At 42.3% G+C, this 23584-nt stretch overlaps 1 protein-coding gene across 2 annotated transcripts in view; it reads right to left on the bottom strand.

The window, feature by feature from the left end:
• Positions 1–4775, bottom strand: part of VIT (vitrin) — an 80128-nt gene extending 75353 nt beyond the window's left edge. For both annotated transcript variants that reach the window (XM_006131292.4, XM_006131293.4), the window contains exon 1: positions 4499–4775. The gene's annotated coding sequence lies outside the window, so the exon portion shown is untranslated. The remainder of the gene's footprint in view (positions 1–4498) is intronic.
• Between the last annotated feature and the right edge of the window lie 18809 nt (positions 4776–23584).

The following is a 23584-nucleotide window of genomic DNA, read 5'->3' as shown; positions in this document are numbered from 1 at the left end:
AGCTAAGTATGAGCCAAAAGTGTAACACTGCAAAAATACCCCAAACCAAACCTAAACATAATTCTCAGATGTATTAGCAGGAGTATTGTAAGCATGACATGCAGGCTGCGTCTAGACTGGCAAGTTTTTCCACAAAAGCACTTGCTTTTGCGCAAAAACTTACCAGCTGTCTACACTGGCTGCTTGATTTTGCGCAAAAGCACTGATGTTCTACTGTCTGAAATCAGTGTTTCTTGCGCAAATGCTTTGACGTTCCTGTTCGGGCAAAAGTCCTTTTCCGGAATTGTTTTTGCGCAAGAGGGCCAGTGTAGACAGCTAAAAACTGTTTTGCACAAAAAAGCCCCGATGGCTAAAATGGCAATCAGGGCTTTCTTGTGCAAAACTGCGTCTAGATTGGCATGGATGCTTTTCCGCAAAAAGTGCTTTTGCGGAAAAGCGGCCATGCCAATCTAGATGCTCTTTTCGGCAAATGCTTTTAACGGAAAAACTTTTCCGTTAAAAGCATTTGCGGAAAATCATGCCAGTCCAGACGTAGCCACAAAGTAATTCTTCCGGTCTACATTGCACTGATTAGGCCTCAGCTGGAGCATTTATTAGACGACAGAAAATTATATCCTCTCTTATCCCAATGGCAACAAAACCAGGCAGTATTTTGTTCAAAATCATGGCCAATTCTATTCCACTTACGCTGAGCAGTGTTTACTAAAAATGTAACTAAGCATGGCATAACCAGGGCTGGTCACAGACTTTGCTGGGCCCTGTGCACTGTGAGGGTAGATGGATCTTGGTTCCAGGCCCCTCAGGAAGGAAAGTGCTAGGGGCAGCCAGCCCTTAATGCCAGCCAGACAGCACCATACCTCCCTCAACCAGCCTTCAGAGCCACCCAGGCTGAGCTGTGTGGGGCTCTGTAGTGATCAAAAAGGCCTGGAGCTCTGGCCGGTGACGGCAGCCCCGAGCCTGGAGGCCTTTTAAATTGCTGGGCTTCAGGACAACTGCCTCTTTGCTTCCCATCGGTGACCCTGGGCATAACGCACTACTCATGTATAAGCATTTAGAAGAGAGTTTAGGCCTAGACTTTCATTAGCTTCCCATGGAGTTACCATATCAACACTCTATGGCACCACTATTATTCCCAAATATCCAGAGGCCTTGGATCAAAGTTTTATCCTTTTAAAAAAGCTCTTCATTTTACCTTTTGACTTCTTGGATCTTTTTATTGGTTCATATTCCCTCACCACCACCACATACCAATGAAAGACATGCAGCAGTGATGAGCACCTGAGGCAGAATTTAGAGAGCTGTACGTGTTTTTCAGTTTGGGAGGGAAATAGATGTGAGGCAGCCAGCTGTGCTTAGCTGGTAATCCAGCCCTGAATTCTTAGGGACAGAATGTAACTTTCAAACCACAGCCCACAGTGGAGGGGCCCTGGAAGGAATTCTGGCAGATTCAGAATCCTTACACAGCCAGAAAACTTCCTTGGGCTCTCAGGGCCAGCAGGTCTATGACCTTATCACTTACTGCATAAATGCTCCAGCTCAGGGAAGAAACAGTAGGACCTTTTCTTAGCTAGGACTCATTATTAGATCAATTGGGATATGTAGGCACGTTCTCAGGCACTCATATGGCCATCGTGACCAAGAGCACCTCACAATTCGTATGTCGTTAGACAACCCCCTGCTCTGCGGCAGGGCCTGCCCCATCTGACCCCCTCCCCAAGCCTCGAACCCCACCTCTTCCATCCCTTGCTCCATTCCATGCCCCAACCCTGCCCTGCCTCCTCCTCCCCCACTCTGCTCTTTCTTGCCTCTTTCTGCCCCCTTCCTCAGTGCGCCCCATCTCTGCTCCTCCACCTCCCTCCTAGGGCCTCCTACACACCTGGAAACAGCTGATCATGGTGGGCAGGGGTCGCTGGGAGGCAGGAGGAGGAGTTGTACAGTGGGGTTGCCAGTGGACAGGAGGCACTGTGGGGCAGGGGAGGGGCTAGGTGCCAGTGGGTGCTAAATACCTACTAATTTTTTGTGGGTGCTCCAGCCATGGAAATCATGGAGCTGGCCCCTATGTTTGGGGGTAGGGTAATAATAAGAGCCCTATTGTACAGGCAGGGAATGAATAGGGCTGTTCCAAAAGGGGAATGGGGCCTGAGGAAACTCCTCCACTGCTGGCTCCACCCCCTTCTATCCCTTTTCCAAACCCCACCCCTGCTTCACCCCCTTCGCCTGGAGAATTATGGGGATCTGACATGGTGGCAGCAGGAGTTGCCTATTCCTCCACTCACCGTGCAGCAGCAGGAATAGAGTGGCCTGGTAGTCTTCTCTGCCCCAACCCTCCTGGCCTTCTGCACTGTGCTTCTCCACAGTGGTGGGAAGCAGAGTGCCCTAGGGCCACAGCTCTCTGCCTCCCACTGCCACCGACAAACTGAGCACAGCAGGGTGGAACAGGCTGCTGGACTGCTCTGGCTCCCATCGCCTGTGTGGTGAGTATGGGGGAGGTGACCCCTGCTGCTGCTCTCCGCCAGGTCCCCCGTAATCTCCCAGGTCCCTGCCATTCATAGGACAGTTAAGGTAGCTGCTGTGGGGCCCCCAAAAGTATGGGAATGAGTCACAGAGAGACTAATTTTACCACTGACTTCCGTGGGACCATGATTTCACCAATCTGTGGCTGAGCAGGAATTGAAAGGAATTAGCACCTTCCCCAGTGGATCATGCTTTCTCTCTCAGAGAGTTTTTGAAGCATACAGGCTAGGGAGACTGAGGGAATTAAAACTACCTCTCTTCTTAGCACCTCTAAAGGACCAGCTACAATCAAGCATTTAAAAGAATTTTATATAAATTCCAGGGTTGCTTTTAGCACAAAAAACAATGCATCCTCATGAGTAATGGATAGAAATAATAAATGGCAACGGTGTTCTTTTATATGACTTCATGCAGATAATTTCAGACCTCTTACAGCAATCTCTCCCATTAAAAGCAAAATGACCATCTTTACATAGAGCAAAAACTAAGCAAAGAAAGCTATTCATCGAGAAGGCAAAAAGATGAAATTTGAATTATATTACGATTGAGACTTGAAAAATAATTGTAGAATTGTTCTTGCTTTTGAATCATAAAAAGACAGAATGTGTAATCTTTCACCACAGGTGATATGAAGCTTGCCAAGCAATTAGCTAGATCAGATAAAACTGGAGAAGAAACAAGTCCCTTTGAAATCAGATGTTAATTGAATACTGAGAAAATTAGATTAGATTATTATGTGGTGAATTCTTTACTTCTGTTCACACCGTATTAAAGGTCAGCTCCTACAGCCCTTTAACTCCACTCACAGATCTGAATACAGACTGTAGGCGCTGAGCCTTTATGCAAAGAAAATAAAAATAGACAAGCAGCTTGACTAGTAAAATGCAGGATGTAATTTAATGTAATGTAAATTCCATATAAATGTAATTTAATCTAGCAAAGTGTACCATAGAACTCTGTTTGAAAATCTTAGGCCTTTTTTGCTCTAGTTCTTGATATACTACAGTGTAACATATCTATAAATCTTTACCATTTTATCTAGGATATGTTGGGTTTTTTTTGCCACAGGTGATTAGTTATATTTCTAAAGTTAAGGTAGTGGAAAAGAAATCTGCCTCAAAGAGAATCTGTAATTCCTTTTTGGCTCTGAAAGTGGCGCAGTTGCCATAAACTTCTAGAAGCATATATTGACTAACTCTTCGAGAACTCTCCCTGTGAAATATTTCTTTGGGGCATTTGGTTCGTGTTTGTACTGGTCTGACACAAATCACATTTTAAAGACTTATCAAGACCCCAATCTCTTTGTGCGGATCACAGCAGCTGCAGCAGGCTCAGTAATGCTATTCAGTTTTAGAGTCTCACCAGCAGAGCAAGCATTCACCATCAAAATATATGTACAATGCAGCAACTCTACAGTACACACATCTATATCTATCAGGGAATTTGGTGCTATCGGCTGCAGTGAAATCATTTAATTTAAAAATATAGTATCACAATGATTTGTGTTCTTAAAGGTTAATTAATGATACCACTCATACTTCCTGTGCACAAGTTATGCACACATTACTGAGTGCAGAGAAAAATGCTCAGCTAGTTGAAAAGGAGTATACAAAGAACACTACACAATTTTCAGTCTCTTTCAACTTGATCTAGATGGGTATGCACACAGGTGCATAATTATACACATCTATTTAATGAAATGATTAAACCTTTATTGCTAAGGCTGCATGTGTATACAGTTTAACAGTAAGGACTTAATGATTTAATAAACAATTTCTAAGGTATATATGACAGACAGAATAATTTCATTGTATAGATTCTGTTTCCCCTTAGGAATTTTTGTCACATGCATCCAGTGTAAAAATTTAGACAAAAAGACTCTGCAGCATCCTGATGGTAAAAAGTATTTAATTAGACATTGAAAAAACAAACTCCCTCTTCCCATAATCACAGCTATAGAGCATAGGAATAGCACCACAATTACCTTGCTTGAGGTGAGTGACTTTCTATTTCCTTTTCTCCTCACAGTATGAAGGCGGTATTTTTTCCCAAGTTTTTCTGCACCACAAAGTCCAGTCAACGTTATTCTAAAGAATCAGAAACAAGCAGGAAAAGGAGGCCTGGACACTTTTTTTTTTCTGAGTGGAGCTAATCAAACATTCCCATCAAGCTCCCAGCACTTTGAAAGGCACATTACACTCACTCGCTTGCTCTGTGTCTCACCCCCCCCTCCCCGTCCAACACACATGCAGAGCTTCTTACTCTGAGTTAGCTGCTGAATTAGGCGGTGCTCTTTTAAATTTCTTCTCCCTCCCACTTTTTTTTTAAGGGATTTCTATTTTCTCAAGATGAAATTAAAATGTACCCACTAGTCTGTCAGATCTGTCAAGTTTTGCTCTTTTGGAAACCTTTTCTGATGATTTGGTTCCATTTTCTTTAGTTTCAGCATTTCAGCAACACTGAAGTTGAGATGTTAGCTTGTTTGATACGACAAGGGCTACAGCCAGTAGCATGAAATACATTGAGTAGTTCTGAGGATTATAAATACTAGACAAAATTGTGAGCTAGATTTAAAAAAAAACTTGCTTTTTAAGAGCCAGGTTTTGATCCTTTTACTCACTTGAAGTAGCTTCTTACTTTAGAAATAGCATGGAGCTCAGTGCTACTGTTTGTGAGTAAAGGCACAGTACTAGAATTTGGCTCATAAAAGCATTTCAGGTAGAAATGAAAAAACAGTGCTGCTTTCCCTCATGAGGGTAGATTTTTGGGGCATTTAGTAAAATGATATTAAATAGTTCCCAGTTCTCATTCATTCATGTTTATGTTCAAATTCTTTCTCCCAACTGATTTGGCAGATTGTTTTCATCTTTGTGAAACTGGCCCTTTTAAACACCAACTGTATATATAGTACTGTCTTGGACTTGATCCAGTTTGTGACTTACTTTGTTGTGTGCAATCACTCATTTTCAAAACAAAATACGACAAGATCAAATGAAACACACAAAATGACCCAAAAAGTTGAGAAGCTTTTCCTAGAAAGACCCAGTTACTTCCAAGTGTGAGGTTAGAAATGCTGAGCATAATTCACAATGCCTTCTGAGTACAGTGTTATTAAGTATATGAAGGAGGCCCTAGATATTTTGCTTTGGCCAAGGAGGAGTGTTTAAATAAATAGAGGAAACAGAATTCAATAGAAACACTGAAGCCATGTGTACTTCCTGATTGCCCTTGGCCCAAGAATGGTGCTGATTTATTTGAATCCAAAAGCAAAAGATTATCGTTTGTTAGTAGATCACTAGAGCCCTACCAAATTCATGGTCCATTGTGGCCACTGTCGCAGTCATAGGATTTTAAAAATCATAAATTTCATAATTTCAGATATTTAAATCTGAAATTTCACAGTGTTGTAATTGTAGGGTTGTGGGGGGGGAGGGGGGGAGAGGTTGCAAGGATGGCTCCCCTTGTTTCTGCAGGGCTGCCTTCAGCCCTGAGCCATTGGTTACCAGCCACCCAACTCTGAAAGAAGCACAGAAATAAGGATGGCAACACCACACCCTCCCCAAAAATAACCTTGCGACCTCCCCATCAACTCACTTTGGGGACAGAATCCTCAATTTTAGAAGTGCTGGACTCCCCCATGAAGTCTGTAAAGCACATAAAAGACCAGATTTCATAGGGGGAAACCAGATTTCATGGTTTGTGACACATTCGATGACCATGAATTTGGTAGAGTCCTATAGATCACTATTCTAATTTTAGCTAAAATGTTACAGTTGTACAACAGATTAGTGTAATAACATTGCATACTCATCAAGGGCATGTCTACCCTAGGAAATTATTTTGAAATAATTTATTTCAAACAATAACTCCCAAAATAACTATTTCAAAAAAGCACTACAGGGAAGCCTTGAAATTAGTCCGAGGCGGTCTCCTTTATCCTATGTCTATGCTGCAATGCTATTTCAGGATAACAGAGTATCCCAAAATAGCTATCCAGAGTCTTCACAGCAAGCCCGTTATTTCAAAATATAACAGGCTCGCTATTCCAAGATCCTTGTAAACCTCATTCTATGAGGAGTAAGGGATGTTTCAGAATAGCAGGTTATTTAGAAATTTGGCACTGTGTAGACAGCGCCAAATTACAAAATAAGCTATTTTGAAATAAGATCAAAATAAGATACGTAATTTGAGTAGCTCAAATTGTATATCTTATTTTGAGCTGTTGTGTAGTGTAGACACACCTTTAATGTGGACACACTACCTCAACGTAGAGCCCCACAAAGCACTGGGTGGTAATTATTTTGAATGACTGCGGGATAGTTACTTTGATATAGCAGCAGTGGAGCATCCACACTACCCCTATTTCAAAATAACTATTTTGAAATAAGCATTACTCATGGAAAGCAGAAGTTATTTCGAAAGAACCAACACCCTATTTTGAAATAATGGGCTTGGTAGTGTGGACGCTCCACTTGTTATTTCGAAATAAGGGGGTTTATTTTAAGATAACTCCCTAGTGTTGACCAGGGCCAAAGGATTACAAACAAGTTACTAACAAAAATTGGCCCAGAATTCACACATGACTAATTTCAGCCATTTTTTCAGTGATTTATCCATTCAAGCATACCACATCAAGTCCTTAAGATGCAAATTCAAATGGTTTAACAGAAAAATCAATTCAAAGAGCAAAGACCTTGATAAAAAGAAAAGCAGTTAATATCATAACACACCTCCTAATGCTTTATGATGTTCAGATGGGCAAAAGGAGCTTAGGGTCAGATTTTTAAAGTTGCGAATAGGTACTTATGAAAATTTTACCAAGTGCCTAAATCCATCAATTCCCCATCACTCCAGGAATTGAAAATGAAAAGCACAATGATCAGCACAGGCTCCATGTGGTAGACACACCTCAATGGCCACTGCAGAAGGAACTAACTGGGAACAAGACTTGTTCCTGTGAATCAGGAAGTCATCAGGATTGGAGATGATAATTACTGAGGTCCTATAGGAGTCAAAATAACCCCCTCATCTGTCATATGTTCAGATCCTCTCTCGACTGAGATGTCTCTCTAGTTGTATATTCCATTAATTGGCATTATTTTTTGTGCTAGCTTTTGGTCGCTGTTATTTTACTTGCATATGAGTTCAAACCAAAAAAGGGGGATGGAATAGTTAATGGCAGCCTCTGAATTCTGTCCTCTGTCAAGAGTCTCTTCTTTCATCTGGCAATTGAAAAGCAGTGTGCTGGGATTATAATTTAATTTTAAAATCCAAAAGCTGTTTTAATGCTTCTGGGTTAGCTAGGTGGATCCCCCTTGTATCACCACTGTAAGTGTGAATTGGGCAAGTGTCCATGATGTGTCACGTAGTTTGTACCTCACCACGATTACAATTTGGTGGTTCGTTGATTTTTCCATTTGCGGGGGAAATACCCACACCTTTGGCACATTGTTTTTAATGTGGTTATAAGCACTGCACTGCCAATCGGGAAGGAAAAATTATTGGATTTCTTTAGTTGGACCTTCAATCAGGTCTTTGTTAGAAATGTCACAAGAGGCCTACCATTCAAGCTAATGAATGTGGGTGTTCTTTCCATTGGCTTGTAGCGCTGACGCATGGCTCCAGGAATACTTCCTGGTTTTGAGTCAGGTGAGCGGCAATGAATTGATGTATAAGTAGCTCTGGAATGAGCAGCCAGGATCGTATTGTACTTCTGGACCACAGCAGTATCTCACCTGATGTAGACTGCCATGATGCCTACCTAAGTCGGAAGCCAAGATATTGGCATTGATTTGAGAGACACATTAATAATCTTGAGTGAAGCATTGATTTCAATGTCAGTGAGATTGGTGTGGAGTTATTGCACCAAACTGGTATGCAACATTCCGCTGATGACAAAACCAGGGCTTGTACAGATGCTTAAAGTGTGCATGCATCCCATCCCATCTCCATCATTTACCAATGAGCTTCTGAATTATGTTAACCTTTGTTTTTATCTTCTTTTTGGTGCTGTCAAGATTTTGGCAATAACTCAGTGTCCAATCGAGGGAAACTCCAAGGTACCCTGGAGTTTGGTTTTAAGTGCAAGGCAGAGATGAATGTTTTCAAAGCATTGGAGTTCGATCGCCAAGGTTTGAAATGAGTCTCACGTTTCCAGACGTCTCTGTTCATGACCTGTTCTGTGGCCTTCAGAGAGGACATTTGCATTGCTAGCACAGTATCTGCTGCATAGATGAATTTATGGGATGGTGTGACCAGAATGACACTTGTAAAGAGATGAAGTATTGAAGGCACGAAAACAAACAGGATTGTTACACTTTTGTGTTTGTGATCCATGTCAGGTGGCTAGTGCCAGGAACTAAAGTCCAGCTACTTACCATTATTCTTGGGTGTCATAAATGTATTCCTAGTGGGGCTAGTGCATGTCATGTGGCCTGGTCATGCTTGTACAGCACAGAGAATCCTGAAGGCTATATGTCACAGCAGTACTGCACAACAGCAGCAGAAGCTCACTGATTCCTCTTCAATAAAATATGCCAGACAAAATAACTGTCAGTGTTAATTTTCATATTTGTGGTTTCTGAAATGCAAACTAATGTGTTTTCATTGCCATATGATAGAGACAAAGCAGAGCAGCTTTTCTAATGCTAGCTCCTACTTCTGCAATCTATGTGAAGTCTTTGGGAGAATAGCTGAGCAGTGCAAGCAAGAGCAGTGACTATAAATTACAGGTTGAACTTCTCTAGTCTGGCACCCTTGGGACCTGACCAGTGCCAAACCAGAGAACTTGTTGAATCATGGGAGGGCAATATTGTCTAGCAGCATTACTGGCTGCTGACTGGGTGCTTAGAAGACATTTAGGGGTAAATTAGAGCTAAATAATAGCAAAGAGCACTGAAAGCCAGGACTGGTGGCTATAAACAAACTTTATGGGACCATGGGAAACTTGGCTACACCCATGATAAATGGACAGCTGGCTAATGAAAATCATGCCGGACTATGGAGGTTGGCGGACCAGAAGTTGCTGGACTAGAGAGGTTCAACCTGTATTTAGATTTCAAAAGAAGTAGAATTCAGTTCTTTATAATGAACTTTTAAGAAAACATAGTAACTAGAGTGAGGTAAAATCCAGCCATGGAATAAATGATGTTTTGAGAGGTAGAAAGAAAAGAATAAACAGCCAGTTACAAGAATAGAAGGAGGTTCCTATTCAGATGCCCTAGGAATCAGTGTAAGATCTAGTACTGTTTACTATATGTATTAGCAGTCCTGAGAGAGTTGGTGATCATTAACAGTGGAGAATTGTAGGGCAACTGGATAGTGGCTGGATGTCTTAACTCAGGGGTCTCAAACTTCCAGCCCACAGGCCAGTCTCAGGGGGAGCTATTGTGCAATCGAGCCTGGAGCTCCTGGCAGGCCGGGGGAGCGGGGCTGTCTGTTATCGGCCCCTAAGCCCCACCCATTCCTGCCATTGCCCTCTCATCTCCATTACATGGGGAAGTAGAGCACAAGCGGAGAGAGTGTACTTGCCCACTGTGTGCCACTTTCCCTGTGACTCCTGCCAACATGGGAGTACATGGAGGTGTGACTGCTACCTCTGCATGGTGCCAAGCCCCCCCTCCCACTGATCCCCAAAGCTGTGTGCTTGGGGATGAGGTGCCACTGGGGGGAGAGGGCCAAGTGATGAGCTTTCAACATTAACTCTTTTTCAGCAAAGTTATTGTTTGTGAATGTGAGTTGATATAATAGTGGCCTGTTCCATATGTGACAGTCAATATTAAACACTGTCTTTGATGTCTTTGTATATGAAACACATGTCTGTTCAACCGGATGCCCAGTATGTTTGCCACCACACTCAAATGGAGACACAGATGTATTACAAGTCTGGCTACCATTCTCTAAACATGAAACAATCAAATAAAACAAATTATAAGAAAAAGTAGTCATCTGAAACTTCCACATCCATTTCTGACACTTTGATTTATTGCTGTAGTGTGATAAAATGACCAGATGTCTTAACTCTCATTTGCAGTGGGTAGTGCCCTCTCGTGGCAAAATTTTAAAGGCTGGCAATAGTCAGTCTAATACTCAGATTAAATGATAAACATTTGACTTTTGGGAAGCTCCGCTGAATAACAAAGTCAGTCTTTTAATTTGAAATATAGAAAAAAATTATCCTCTTTTAACTGTGCTCTTTATCTCAGTGTTTACACCCTGGTCATAACATGGTATTTATCTCTTGAGCATGGTATTAAATTTTGTATTGCTTTTAGTCCTAAGTCTTAAACAGCTCTACACAGAGCAATAAGTAATAACTAGCCCTATTTTTCTAACTGGAAAACCGAGGCTCAGAGAGGTTTATCATGTTGCTATTGCTTAAGATTACATAGCCAGTTAGTGTTTAAAGTAGCTCCTCTGACTCCCAGCTCTGTGCCCTATCCATTGCACCAGGGTGAATTGGTAGAGGTGGGTCACACTTCGGAAGAAATTAAATAAATTGTTCAACAATTTACTAATAGAATCATTTAAAACCAAGGTGAGAAGGTTTCGTGGATTCCAAAGCCAGAAGGGACACCATGATCATCTAATCTGACCAACGACATACCACAGTCTATAGAAATCCCTCCAAATAGTTCTAGGACAGATCTTTTAGAACAACATCCCCAAACTTGATTTTAAAATGGTCAAGGATGAAGAATCCCCCATTAACCTTGGTACATTGTTCCAGTTGCTAATTCCTTTCACCATTCACATTTCTAGTATAAATTTGTGTAACTTCTCATTGATTAGCATAGGCAGCTCCTGGACAAGTGTGCCAGCTTTGTGAATCACATTCTGAGGCACCCATCTCTCCCCACTCATTGCACAAGGAGTCTGTGCACCTAACTCAGGGTACTGGATTACTGTGTTGTTGCTGTGATTTTTCTAGGAGCCTTTTCTGTCAGTGTTACAATGCCTGCGTACCTTTGTGGAGCCTACCCTATGTGAATTATTATAGGTCACATAAGAAGTCTATGTCAGAGTCAAGAACAGAACCAAAATCTCATACATTTCACTTGGGGTGTGTCTAGACTACAGGGTTTTTTCGAAAAAAGTGGCCTTTTAAAAAAAAAAAAACTTCTCCTGCATCCTGACTGCTGCCACGTTCTTTTGAAAGTAAATCAAAAGAACATGGCAGTTTTTTTGACTGAAGAAAACCTCGTTTTAGGAAGAATAATGCCTTTTTTTCGAAAGTGCTCTTTTGAAAAAAGGCACTGTTGAATGCGAACTGTGCTTTTTTGAAAGAGAGCATCCAGACTGCTTGGGTGCTCTCTTTCGAAAAAGCAGCTTGCTTTTTCGAAAGTACTGGTTGTAGTCTAGATGCCCTTTTTCGAAAGAGGGTTTTTCGAAGGTATCTTTCGAAAGAGGCTTGCAGTCTAGACATAGTCTCGGATACCTAGACCCTAAAAACCTGCTTCTGCCATTAGATCATTGCTATTCTTTTATTCTACACAGCCTCGGTTGTGCCCATCTATGACGTGTGGTGGGAAATTGTCAAGGAGCAAGCCTTTCACACCGGTAACCAGCACAGCAATAGCAAGAGGAAATCTTTTGAACAAACTAAAGTATGTCGCAACTGCACTGGAGCTGTCTGACGTGTGCAAACAATAAAGTGTTCAGAACAGCAAATATGCTTTATTGCCTTTGTGCGTTCCGTGGATGATAAATGATCCCGTAGCTAAAATGAATGTCCTTCAGTTTCTTTAACAGCCGTGTAATGAAAGATTAATTCGGGTACTGTTTTAATCAGACCACGGACACTTAAAACTCACAGATATAAAGAAAAATTTGGAGGCCAATCATAATAAACTATAAATGGCATAATCTCAGTATAACTAGGGGTTATGTCCCCGTTGCTAGGCTTTAACTAATAACTTGGCACTTCTAAATTGGGAAGGGGTAACCAATGTCCTGCAAAGCTTACATAAAATGTACTGATGTGTCTACACCCTATGTCTGAGAGAGGCATGTGTGGCATGCCAGCATTGTGTGATATGTGAGAGACGGTGTTACAAAATTAGAGCAACTGGATTGCCCTTCTGCCCTATTCTGTGGGTGCAGTGTTGTTGTAGCCATGTTGGTCCCTTGCTGATAGAGACAAGGTGGGTGAGGTCATTTCTTTTATTGAGTCTCCTGCTAGCTGTATGGACCTGATGGGGGGAGGGGAGTACTGAAGTCAGGGTGTCCCCCTGCCTCTGTACTCCATCTCTGCAGCACAGGGGTTGGGAAGAGGGAGCTGCTCAGGTCTGAAGCAGGAGTGCCTATCTTCAGAGGCAGTGTACTGTTTCTAAAATTTCTGTGCTTGTGTTCTCCCTCTCACACACACACTCCCCCCTCAGCCATATGCCTTCTTTATAGAGTGGGTGAAGAGGTAGAAAACAGAGCAGAACAGCTTTCCCTGTCTTAAAGAGACAGTGCGTGGCTTCTCTCAGAAACTTGCCCAGCACCAGCCAGCAAACACAAATGCTGTGTCACTGTCACACCCCCCCAGTCTGTGCCACACTATGTGCCCCCCACTCACAGTCACTGTCACACACACTCAATCTATGTCACAAAGTCTGCCTCTCACACAGTGTCTCCCTTTTGCGCTCACACGCTCTCTTTTTCTCTCTCTGTGGCCTCCGGCCCCACCCCTTTGCCCGAGGCCCCACTCCTTCTGGCGTGGCCCAGAGCCAGCCCATGAACACGTACCCTAATTCATAGAGTGGCCCCTCTCTGAAAATGATTGCCCACTCCTGGCTTGCATCATAAACAAATGGGTTAACCAAAGTACATTTCTCAAACTTACCAGCAGGTGGCACTCAAGCAGGAGTCTTGAAATTACCTTGCCATAAATATCCAAAAAGAAGCGTAGCTGGAAAATAGTCCCTTTGCAATATTTCCCAGCAGCTGCATTTTAGTTCATAATGGACAAATATTACAAGATTTTTAGTGAAATAATCTACTTTTTGAATTGACATACTCATTATAGTTGAAAATAGAAAAGCTCTTTTGAGAACCCTGGAATCTTTACTGCCACAGCATAAAAATGTGGACTAGTGGCCAAAAGGTGCTTTTTTTTTTCTGCCCTAGTGATTTCATGGGGTCATATGTAAGATGTGTGCAAAGTAAAACTGTGTTTAAATAGCATAGATCTGAGTAGATTTTTAGCATGGGTTAAGTGTTGTAGATAGGTTCGTTGTAATATGTCTTTGTAGTAAATCAGCTGGCACAATGGAGAACATACTTGCTTTTAGACTGGAAAATATAATAGGACATTAGAACAAATCAAGAAGCTAGTGGTATCTGCAAAGGCATTTGAATGCTTTGATAGCAGGTAAAGGAGACTTTAAACATGTAATGACATGGCAGATGGGGCCAGAAAGTTAGCTGTTTTGCCTTTATCACTGCTGCTGCAATAGTCCCTATACTGAATTTAGAATAGAGCATGCCACAATTACTGGGCTATAATTTAAACACTCTGTGAACAATAAATTTGGGGATTTGAAAGGTGCCCACTATATTTGGACTCAGGAAATTCCATGGGAGGACATTTGTATAGGTCACTGATCACAAACCCCTTGTTAAAATTCTTGAAACTACAACGGGTGAACCAACTTTAGAAACTGCTGTATTATGAAGGCAGACTGTGATGCCTGCATCTTACCACGGTCCCATCAGGTGAAAGCCACAGAAATGCTGCGCCATCAGAGATTAACTATCGACCGCAATCAAATCCTGATTTGGGAATCACTAATTTTGGCCAAACTTCCAATTACTGGGGAAAAAATATGTAGCGACTGTTCAAGATTCAGTCTGGAGAGGAAAAATAGAGTATGTGGAATCTGATCATTTTAATCCCATAGTTGGGGAGACTGAGTCTTTCTAAGAATGGGTACAGCTTGGGGAAGTTTTCTATCTATCTATCTTGCTACTCTGATGTGGAAACCTTTCTTTTATATGAAACCAGGTGCCAAAGCAGTGCCACTGTTTAATGAGTGGGGGTCTTGTCAGGCTTCTCTTCTCTTCTTCACTGAATATCCAGCTCCAGTCCTCTGCCACTTCAGGATGAGGTCCTTCGCTGCTCAAGAGAAGATGGTAGGATAGGATGGTACTTTGCTAATGTTTCATCGAAAGCTTCAGCAGGTACAGGTACATCCACTGTGTTGGGAATAATCCAGATCCTGTTTTGAAGGCTTTTGTCCATAGCTAAGTACGTGTTGTGCCTGTGTTGTCAGACACTTTTAAATTTCTGAAAATCTGCTCTTCTTGGAGGCAACAGCCATTTTGTTTTCAGTTTCAATGTAGCCTGTTATAGCGGTATATATACCACACTTCAAGATAGCTTGTGGGACTATACTTATTTTGTAGTTTTCCATTTAACTAAAGAGAGAGGTCATTCAGACTTGCTCTCTGGGTATGGAACAACATAGGAGATTTTACTGGAGGGCACAGTAGAAGATGCTACTATTTCAAACAGTGTAAAATGATGTCTTTGCAATTGGTTGTTACAGGGTAAAGAGAGTCTACGGACACCCCCAGCACTAAGCTCTCTCTCTGCTGCTTGACTGACATAAATAGGGCCCATCACCCATCAGGGGATGCTGAACAATTTGTATAGTGGGGATGCTGAGAGTCATTGAACCAAACTGTAAATACTGTATATAATAGGGATGTTAAATGTAGTTAAATCTACTAATCGACTAGTTGATTAGTCAATAAGCGGGGAAAACTGCAGAGCCCCAATGGGGTTAGCTCCCAGCCCTGTTCTGCCTTTTAAATGTATTAAGTACCAGCAGGCTCTTAATACACTTAAAAGGCTGAAACGCAGCGGAGGGGACCAAGCGTGAGCTGGGACAGCTGATTCCCGGCTTGCGCTCAGGGCCAGATTAAGGCGGGGGGGAGGAGGGGGCTAGCCAGGCAGTTGCCTGGGAGGTCAACCTATGGGGGGCACCTGATGGCAGCTGTAACGGGCACCACACGGCACCCCTTAGAGCTGCCATCAGGCGCCGTGTGCCCGGGGCCACATGTCTGATTGCAGCTATAAGGTGTGCAGTGTGCCAGGGGGCAGGGCCGTGTGTGCTCCGTGCGCCCAGGGCTCAGGAATGGCTCTAGCTGGCCCTGCTTGCGCTGAGTGCCCCTCCACCCCCTCTCCCCGGTGCACACCAGCCTTTTAAATATATTAAGAGCCTGCAGGCACTTAATACATTTAAAAAGCAGAGGGGTAGCATCTGGGACCAGGCGTGAGCTGAGGACCAGGCATGAGCCGGGAATCAGCTGATTCCCAGCTTATGCCTGGTCCCCCCTGCCCCTCTGCCTCCCCTGCCCCCTGCAGAGATGGTGCTGGGGGGAACCAGCTTTTAAGCCAGCTCTCCCTAGCACTGGCTCCTGCTCCCCCCTTGCTGCCTCTGATAGAGGCAGCAAGGGGGGAGAGAAGTGACTAGCTCAGGTATAAGCTTATGCTTATCAGATTTTCTTGCTTCCATCCCTAGTATATAATGGAAAAGGCTTCAAGCCAGCTGCTCTGAAAATGCTTATCATGTTCAAGTTTGAAATGCTTAGTGGCATAACTGAGAGCCACCTGACAATGGTCTAATGAAGTTTGCCAAATAGTACAAGACTATAAAAGGCTTTTGAGTTGCGTATCTCATAAAAATGAAGTAATCTGTGTTGAGGAATCTTATGTATGGCAGAGGCAATCATGTGTTCGTCCCGTATTCAACTCCAAGGGAAGCACACAGCTGAAGTAGAGGCTTGCAGTTCCAACAGAATTCAAGTGACTTTTAACAATTTGTTATCTCTATTTGATCGCTTTCAGTGAGGGCCATGTGCTATAGTTATCATTGTTAATTCAGTTTCCTGTGCATACCAGGCCTTATTGTGGATCATATAGCCCCTCACCATGTGGATAAGGTCCATATAGTCCCCGTAAACCAAATCTGTAAAATGTAAATCCAGTAACAATCTTCTGTCTGTTTTTCCTTGACCATGTTCCCTGCATGTTTTCTATTTACCCTCTGTAGGGCATCAAATGGCAATGTAAGCAGGTGATGCCAGAAACCCCCCTCCCTCCTCATAGTACTGAGTTAGCGCCTGCATCCCTGAAACATTCCTCTCTGTATTGCCCTTATCCCTGACTTCTTTAGCCTAGACTCTAGGGACCAAAGACTGTTCAAATGCAGATTTTTCTGGAGGCAACATGCTGAAATCATAGCAGAGTGCTGGCAGCTGCACGTTTCCAAACAAACTCTAGGGTCAGAACTGCTAGTGTGTTTAATGGGGGACAGGGGTTAATTTATTTTCTTTTCTGGTTTGTATCTTTAAAAAAAGGCTGGTTGCTAGAGTTTATAAAAAGCCCCTCTGCATGCAACCCCTTACAAAGACTCGCCACATCCTGGTGAAAACTAAGGGTCTGTCCACAGTGTGGTTGAAATCATGCTCCTGTGGTGTCCCTGATCAATGTGGACAGAGCTTTTTTTCTGATATCCTGCAATGCTATAGACTACCCCTTAAGGCTATTAAGAGTAGCTTCATAACATGATTCTCAGAGTGGAAAAAAAACTTTTCCAGAAACAGTGCTAGAAAAACATTGCTTCAAGCATAGTGTAGAAAGAGCTAGCATGATGTTTAAGGAACTGGGTTAATGCACTAGTATCTGCTGAGGCTAATCATTAGCAAACTGTAGATCAACAAGAATTTGTTCTCATTAGAGCTCATCAGCACCATCCAATGGACAACTTGTTGTCCATCGGAAAGTTTCCCCTCTAGTGAAGGTACAGAGTAACTTCAAAGAGATTGTGAGTAGTAGTGTAGAAAGAAGACGTTTCTGGTATATATAGTTCATATAGTCATAGAATTCCAGAACTGGAAGGGACCTCAAGAGGTCATCAAGTCCAGTCTCCTGCCTTCAAGGAGGACCAAGCACCATTTATATCATCCCTGATAGATGTCTGTCTAACCTGCTCTTAAATATCTCCAGAGATGGAGATTCTACAACCTCCGTAGACAACTTATTCCAGTGTTTAATCACCCTGACAGTTAGGAAGTTTTTTCTAATGTCCAACCTAAACCTCCCTTGCTTCAGTTTAAACCCATTGCTTCTTGTCCTATCATCAGAGGCCAAGGAGAACAATTTTTCTCCCTCCTCCTTATAACACCTTCTATGCCCTTTCCCTTTAAAGGTATGTGGAGCTCTGTTACCTGAATTGCAGTGCTGTGAGGATGGCCAGAAATGGATGAGTGAAGCTCTTAGGGCTCACCCATTTCTCTTGTCTCACCCCCCTCATTACCCCAAGCATGGAAGCAGAGATGAGCTGTGCTTACTGGTAAGGTGTGTAGGGGGAGCAGAGTACTGGCAGGGTGATTGTGGGTGCTGTTTATATGATTGCCAGGCCATGAGGTGCTTCCAGGCTCTTTTCCTGTGTGTGCCTTCTCCACATCTTCCAATGCTTCCCTGAGAGTTGGAGCTTTTGCCAGGAAGAGTCTCGTCAAATCCCCTGGGAGAACATCATTGTTTATGCTGGCACCAAGTGCCATCCATTGCAAGTAATTCTTTGCCTCATTTATACGTTTGTGGATTCTACCCCCATGATTACATGCTTTCCTCTCAGAGCCTGGTAGATGACTGAAGTACTATACATCAGTGCTTCTCAAACAGGGGTATGTGTACTCTGAGGGCACTCAGAGGTCTTCCGGGGGTAGTCAACTCATCTAGATCAGTGTATCTCAACCTAAAGGTTGCAGCCCCTGGGGGAGTCAGCAGATGGATTCAAAGGGCTGCAAGTGTAGGGGGTGGTAAGCAGAGCAATAGACTAAAGCCCCATGCCAAAGGGGCCATGCAATACTAAATCATGCCCCAGGCGGTGGGGCTTGGACTTCAGATAAGGCTTAGAAGTGAAAAAGAGGCTTAAGTATCACACTGAAATACAAGTAGGATATTTGTATTCCAATTGATTTATTTTATAATTATATGATAACAGCAAGGAAGCAAGACATTTTTTAATCGCAGGGCACTATGACACTTGTAGTTGTTTGTCTGATTTTTGTAAGCAAGTCATGTTTAAGTGAGGGGAAACTTGAGGTACGCAAGACCAATCAGCCTCCTGAAAGGGGTACAGTAGTCTGGAAAGTTTGCCAACCACTGGCCTGCACCATCTACAAACCTCGCCGAGACTATGGGTCCATTGATGTAGTCCATGCTTCCACTGCAGAAACGGCCTATGCTCTACAAAGCTTTCACGAGGCTGGGAAGAGAAAGGTGATTGGACTGATGATTAGTATAATGTTACTGTGAGACACGGGTGTGCTGATAAGACACTGCATTTTATTGCATGGCCCCAGACACCTCACCTAGGGCAGGAAAAAAAAGTTATATTGTGGTCACATGACAGACATCAATATTCCCTGACTACAGAAGGCCGTATTAGAGTTAGTGCCTCATAACACTCTGCTAGTGTTCAGGCATCGTCTGCAGGCATTTTTGAGTACTGAGAAATAATTTGTATGTCTCTTCTAAACCACAGTTCCCCAATGCCTCCGAAGGTGGAAGAGATGTCTCCTGGATTCTCTTCAGTGACCAGTAGTATCTGGTCTCTATGACATCTTAAAGTAAGCGGGAGTTTTGCTATTGATTTCAGTAGGGACAGGATTTTCCACCCTAGCTGCAAGAGAGGAAGGGGGTAAATCTGTTTCACTCAGTTTTTTTCCCCCAAGCTAAGTACAGCTTGGAAAGTAAGGGGGATTCTTCCACCACCTATTCGCCCTAATAGAGGTGAAAAGGAAGTAACCATTCAGGCTGCAGGAAGCAGGACCACATGTTAGGTTCCATGTTTGCTGTCAGACAAGAATGGAGTTGGGAAGAGCAGTTGTTAAAGGAGCTCCTGGGTTTTCATCAATGCTGTACCAAACAACCCTATTGTTCTCTTTATATTTAGGAGCTAACATGACCATAGCCTACAAGCTGTTCCATTATGCAAATATGACCCGGTCCAGCTCTGGCTTAGCAAGGGAAAAGATCAATGAGTAACTTTTAAAACAGTGACTGTTTAAATTAAGTGGCGCTGATAACAGTGACAATGTCTCTTCATAGCAAGATTTTCACTGAAAGGGTCACACATAGAGGAACTTGAGCCATGAACTTACTTGGGCAAGGCAGGCAGAGGGATTATGTGGGTCTATAAACGTATTCAAAGCTATTTGCTGCTGAATGTCTTTAACATAGGAACAATGATAATATAAATGTTTGAAAATGTTGAAAGAATGACACTGTACATAGGCCGCACAACTGCAACATGCATAAACCTGACCATTCCTCCTGTCCCATATCAAGACTAAATATTTTTTAAAAATCACTTCTGACAGTCCTTTATTGTTGTCTAATGAGGGCTTAAGTGGCTCGGAAAAAGTTATGTAACCAGTTGCTCGGATTTCATCGCAGAATCTGAAGTAGGCAGCAGTTGCAAATGTCACCATTTGTCTCTAAAGTTTGTTTAACTGAAGCCCAGCTTGTTTGCACGATGGGCAGTTCTTTGTCCTCCCACTCTTGTTTTCTAAGTGCCAGTGAAATGTCACAACTCTGATTATTGTGGAGTTCTCGGCTCAGCCACTCTGCTGTCCCTGCTGAATTAACAAGGGGCCTCTTTGAGCCATTGTTCCAGGGAAACTTTCCACGAGGGAGTTCCTGGCTGCTTCTCTGTGCTATTCCCAAACATTTTTACACTCTGCTTCTTTTGTTAATTGGACTATTTGTTTCTGAGCTTGTTGCTGAGCAAATCAAATTGTCCCACGCTTGGTTAGCAAACCCTGAAATAATTGACACTGGGTTCAAAGTGGTTTGACGTATTCAAGCTCATAAACCAGTCTGGTTTCCTGAGCCAGCTGTGAATATTTAATTCATGCTGGGTTTATCGAGCTCTCAAAGAAAGTCTTGAATGAGATCCAGTGATTCAAAATGTGTCCACAACTTTTTTGACAGACAACTCTTAAGAACATAAGGTAATCATCATGTGATCCCTCTCCTATCATCCATTTCCAGACAAACAGAGGCTAAGGACACCATTCCTGCCCATCCTGGCTAATAGCCATTGATGGATGTAACAGCTGTGAACTTATCTAGCCCTTTTTTGAACCCTGTTAAAGTCCTAGTCTTCACAACATCCTCTGGCATGGCATTCCACAGGTTGATTGGGAGCTGCATGAAGAAAAACTTCCTTTTGTTTGTTTTAAACCTGCTGCCTATTAATTTCATTTGGTGACCCCTAATTCTTATATTGTGGGAACAAGTAAATAACTTTTCCTTATTCACTTTTTCCACACCAGTCATGATTTTATAGATCTCTATCATATCCGCCTTTAGTCTCCTCTTTTCCAAGCTGAAAAGTCCCAGTCTTTTTAATCTCTCTTCATATAGGAACCGTGCCAAACCCCGAATAATTTTTGTTACCCTTCTCTGAACCTTTTCTAATACCAGTATATCTTTTTTGGGATGAGGCAATCACATCTGTATGCAGTATTTACGATGGGGCCGTACCATGGGTTTATATAGAGGCAATATGATATTCTCTGTCTTATTCTCTATCCCTTTTTTTAATGATTTCTAACATTCTATTTGCTTTTTGGATTGCCGCTGCACATGTTTTCAGAGAACTATCCACAGTGACTCCACGATCTCTCTCTTGAGTGGTTGTAGTTAAATTAGTCCCCATCCTATTATATGTGTAGTTAGGATTATTTTTTCCAATCTGCATTATTTTACATTTATCAACATTAAATTTCATTTGCCATTTCGTTGCTCAAGCCCTTAATTTGGTGAGATCTTTTTCAGGCTCTTCACCGTCTGCTTCGGTCTTAACTATCTTGAGCAGTTTCGTATTATCTGCAAATTTTGCCACTTCACTGTTTACCCCTTTCTCCAGATCATCTATAAATAGTGCAGGTAATCATATATGCTACATTGGGTGCAATAAACAGAATACCCCCCCCCCCCCTGCTGATGGGCTTCTGCCTGCATTCTCTCATACAGGGAATTTAAAAAAAAATTTAATTGAGCCACTATAAGGACTTACAGACTGATCCAGATTAACCAACCTTCTTTGTAAATGTCCAGCAAAAATTACATCTCTTCATCTCTAAGAAATGTGTACTGTGGCATTAGTCATTCTAACAGTCCTTACATATGTCAATTGCAACAGGAATGAGGCAGGTGAAATTGCTGGTTTAAAATGGGAACTCCCACCTATGGGAGTCCAGGTGGCACCTCCTGCTGAATATGGGATTGGATATAGAGTAATGGGAGTTTGTGCTTTTCAGATTTCAATGTTTGTATCTGTCATCAGCTGTATTTGCCCAAGTGCAATATGTCATGGCATACTTTCAACAGGCTGGGTGGGTGTATCTGCTTTTAAAATCGCACATTTTGCAAGTATGCCTACGTAACTTTTACTGCTACAATTTTAGCAGACATCAAGTGCAATGCTATTCTTTTAGCAGTCAGTAGCAAAGCTCCTAGTGGCTTAAATGAGAACATGATTAGGACTATTATTAGGACATCCATGAATGTGATCTTATGAGATCGTGATAGGTCAGAGATTTGTATTACACTGTGGAGACACTTTGGTCCATCAAGCAAGACCCTAACATTTAGAATTAAAGACAAAGCTTTAACCTATAAATAATGACAAAAGGAGGAAGGCAACATATACATCATTTCCTTATAACAATGGTTTTTCTAAGTGTAACCCACACACCTATTTAGTATGGTGAATTATCCCATTTGAGCACTTACAGAAAGTGAGAATGAGCATGTGTTCTACAGAGGCTGTTAGCTCAAGTTGTAGAGGCTCACCCACTAAGCTCCAGAGATCACACGTTCTGTTCCACCTGTTGGCATTACATATGATCAAGTAATCATAGCCAACTTTCATGACTTCAAGTCAAGTATATTATACATTGCTTTAATACTCTAACGATCCTAAATTATCTAAGCCTGATTTTACATAGAAGCTTTGTGATGAAATAAAACAATTTCTAGCTCACAAAAATGAAATCACACATCAGGCATCTGTCTCGAGTGGTTATTCATATGATTGTGCCAACTAAATTACAACAGCACATTCTGCATGAGGGACACTTAAAATTATTCTAATGATGGTATTACTGAGAAGTTCTGTGTGGCGGCCAGACAGCTTCAGTGAGTAAGACTTAGTCCTGGGGTATAACTCCAATGAAGAGTTATACCAGGAATTAAGTTCATTCATTGGAAGGACAGTAATGAGTTGTTTGGTGTATGAGCATAAGCCCAATGTGCTAACACTTCCACATATATAAAAGTGGTTCAGTACAAAATTTTGTAGAGAAGCCAGCTGAATCTTTCAGGAGCACGTTGGGGAGAAATGCTCTTTGTGGTTGTTGATGCTGATGTGCTTGCTAAATCTGCATTATTTATAGCAACTGGTGCATGAAAAGCCTTAAAGGAGTACTTACTATACTTTATTAAGATAGTCAGACCAGTTAGATCAGAGTTTGCATTTTAGGAATTTCAAATATTTTTTCATTTCAATAAGTAGACTCAAAAATCTGGTTTACACCTTTATAGATACACCATTTCCACCACTGGTTTAGGGTAAAGAGTTCTACTGTTGTTTAAACAAAGTTTACACTCTTAAAATACAGTACTTCAACCTGGTACTCAAATGTGTTTGCACCCTAGTTGCTTATTGTCATCTTCCGTATATCACGCCCCAATTAGCAGAAGTGTACACTAATTTTCAGTCTCTAACTTGAGAGACCATGGGCCTGATTTCTCAGGTGCCAAGACTCTAGTGGTTGCAGTCAAACTCCCATTGATTTCAGCTGGAACTTGGAGTGTTCAGGACTTCTGAAAATCAGACCCTCAAATTCTTAAGAGGGGCACCCCAAAACAGCAGGTACTGTTGCAAATTTTGGTCTTGCTGCTTTTGGGACAGATTTTGGAAGGTACTTAGGCACCTAGCAATGCAGCTAAATATCTTTGAGGATGTGAGTCTCAGTGCACAGCTGCATGGTTAGGTACCTC

The sequence above is a fragment of the Pelodiscus sinensis genome, chromosome 3 (genome assembly GCF_049634645.1).
Source record: "Pelodiscus sinensis isolate JC-2024 chromosome 3, ASM4963464v1, whole genome shotgun sequence".
Taxonomy (NCBI): domain Eukaryota; kingdom Metazoa; phylum Chordata; order Testudines; family Trionychidae; genus Pelodiscus; species Pelodiscus sinensis.
Note: the sequence above shows the minus strand (reverse complement) of the source record. Positions and strands in the feature narration are given on the sequence as shown.